Consider the following 3,370-nt stretch of genomic DNA (forward strand, 5'->3'; position numbering starts at 1 on the left):
AGAGGGAGACTGCAAAGGCCAGAGATCATTTTCACAACTTTTCAAAGGTCACCGTCTGGACCAAGAGCCAGGGCTTGAAGGTTAACAGCTCAGCCAGCCCTGGGTGGAACTCCTGCTCCGTGGCTGGTAAGTTCCTAATTAGCCTGCTTCCTCCTCAGAAGGGAAAGGGGGTAAATGCCTCCCCGCAGTATTTGCCATATCTGCCTGGGATCCAACCCTGGGCCTGCCTTTTACGAACTGTGACCTCTGGCAAGTCGTTTGACCCCCCTGGGCCTCAGTTTCTTCATCTATAAAATGGAGATATTGATAGTGTCAATTGCAAAGGCCTGTTTGGTGAGAGGACTGAGTGAGTTCATACATGGAAAGCCCTTAGAGCTGCACCTGGTCCACCGAAAATGCTACCGACGTGTTTGTGATTATTATTTGGACTGCAGTACTCTATAAACCTATTTTGTTTTATAGATGTTTTTCATCTTTGCACATGAATATCCCTAATCCAGTTAAGCGTCTTCAACACAGATAACTGCTCCCTGCACCCAATTCATTGCCACTAGTATTAAGAAAGTGTGAAGAGCATGGAAAAGATCAAAGAAATGTGGGCTAGTTTAGTAGTGGGCACTAGTTGAGCAGCATTTTGGTGGTCAGCCAGTTTCTAGAGATTTGATTAACACAATAGAAAAAAAATCCTAAAAGGTCTGTTCCTATTAAAACAGATTTCTGCTGGGACTAGAGACACAGTTGCTCACAGAAATCAGCCATACCAGCATCTCTTTCTCTGGCAGCTTCCGGAATGTGTACAAATAAAGAGCTAACATGCCTTGAGCCTTATTGAAACTTGCACTTGAGCCCCCCAAGTTCTAACTGCATTCTGGAACTTGTCATCTCGTGAATTTGATACACATAAATCTTCCATTCCAATACCTACCTTCTGGCTACAGCCTTATATCCTTGCAGCCGCCTCCCCCTCCCCCGCCCCAATTTACTTTGGTCATCTCCGCCCTTAGGACTTGACCTCTAGTTGGTTCCTTCTGCCCTCCACCTCCTACCTGCTTCTTCACTTACTTTCCTAGGAAGCCAGTCCCCTAGTTGCCCACCTGGACCACTTTCTTCAGCACTTTGAAATTTCTTTATAACATTAAACCTGTGCCTACACTCTGAGTAAAACCCGACCCCTGTGTTCACCCAGGGAGAGGCTCTGCTACAGAAAGTCCTGTGATGGTGCAGATGGTGGCACTGCCCTCCTACTTACTCGCCCACTTTCCAAAACAGTCACTGCCTCGAGGACCTTTTCAATATCCACCTCACCTCATTCTCAGAGGACCTTACCTCCTACCTCTCAAAAAACAGAGGCCCTTTGACATGAAGTAGCTTAACTTTCTGCTCCCTTCCATTCACTCATCCAATAAATATTTCTTGGAACACCTGTTATGTCCCAAGTACTGTGCTAGATGCTGGGGATGAATAAATACAATGCATTCTCTGCCTTTATGGTGCTTACTCTCTGGGGATGGATGCAGACATGTAAGGAAGACTGGTTAAGTCCAAATATTCCCTGTCCTGTGAGAAAACCCAAAATGAGCCCAGCTTTTGAGTAATCCCAGGCCAAACATGGGACATGTGAGGGAAGAAGGTTCCAGATGATAGCAGCTACCAGCAAATTGCATCACACCCAGAGATCTGAGGCTCAGGCCCTAGACACAGTAGAGCAAAGATAAGCTATTTCCACTGGTTATGTCTAAATTCATGACCCAAACACCATAAATCTATACCCTTACTTTATTCCTTAAAACTCATTTATGCTTTCTTTTCTCCAGAAAGCATTCCCTAAACCCCTTTCTTTGGGCTGCTTTAGCGTGCCTCATCTTTAGCATTTTATAGAAATTACTTACCTTTGTTCATCCGGAAATTATGTGTATACACAACCTGGCACAAAGCAGATGCTTATTAGCTGAAGTGAATATAGACTTCACTGAGCTGGCCCCAGGTAAATGTTTGGACGTTTGTCTTTAGCGCCCTCTACCTTCCTCATAGCACCCTTCCACACCACCCTTCAAGGATCCCTTGTCACAATTCACTTTTAGTTTCACTCATCAGTGATATTGAAAAGTGACATTAGCTTAGACTATGTGGTGAGCTTAGAGGGCCAGTGATGCCTTCAAAAGGATCATGTGGATTCGTGGATTTACCAAAGTCTAATCACTTAGAACATGATTATAGACCAGGGGTCTGAGCTGAATTCTCTGCCCTATTCCTGGCATGAAGTTTTAAGAAACAGAATCACACTGCAGTGTACATCCATGTCCAGGGAGAGTGAAATCAGCAGACTCAGGATTACAGACATGGACAGGAAGTTCTCTCTCTGATATCTGCCCCACCTTCGGGGTATTTGCTATCTGTTTTGAGACTTGTATCACTCCATCAGCACTTTTGGGGGGTATTTAACAATAATATACCTCACCCACATTTATACTCAGAAACACCATTCCTCTTTGCTAGAGTTTATTTGGCCAGGAGTAGACCCAACCTGGGTCAGTCTCACTTCTGGAAATTTGGAATCAAGACAGTTTCTCCACATGGTAAGTTAAGATTTACAACAGTAAAGCTGGGGCAGCCAGACTATACAATGTGGACTAGAGAAACAGAAATGAGGCCAGAGTATTGATGGCTCTGCAGTCCTGGGTGCCAGACTCCTTCTGTCTGTCCACAGGTTCTGATAACCTCCCTCTACCTGTACCCTTAAAATAATCATCCTATTCCCTTTCTGACTTCTAGTCATTTCGGTTGCTGTCAGTTACAATCAAAGAATCCTAATGAATTTATTCCCAAACTGTGTGCTGAGGCACCCTGGGGCACTACATGGCATCCACAGGCATACTTTGTTACTCTCTTACTTGGATCAAGTTGTTGTACCGTTTTTCATATTTCTTCCCACATGCTCTATGCTCTATGTGGGTGAAGAATGTTTGCTGACCACTAAAGAGTTGAGGCAAGTTGAACAGACCATCAAGAGACTGATGGGAAGTACTGGTGTTCAGGGTGGTTACCAGACCCTAATGGACAGGAGAGCAGGGTGAGTCCAGTGGATCAGCAGGGGACCCAGGCATGAGGAGCGGAGGGGTCCCCTAGAGTTGACACACTTTGATAAGGGAGTTCATCCTATATCCACCAGCTGGGTGATGAGCAAATCCAACGGAGTGTTCACACTATAGTTACTTAAAAGGCAAAACCCTAATCATACTGAATTCTTGGTGTGCATCAGATTCAAATTATAGAACTTAAATTTAACAGGTAAATATGTTGACATATTTTGTGATCATAGTGGGAGAAAATAAATATGAAACTGAAAATTTTACATTTACAAATAAAAAAA

Source organism: Myotis yumanensis, unplaced genomic scaffold, assembly GCF_028538775.1.
Source record: "Myotis yumanensis isolate MYYU_CA2020_CCGP unplaced genomic scaffold, mMyoYum1.0.hap1 SCAF_3, whole genome shotgun sequence".
Classification (NCBI taxonomy): domain Eukaryota; kingdom Metazoa; phylum Chordata; class Mammalia; order Chiroptera; family Vespertilionidae; genus Myotis; species Myotis yumanensis.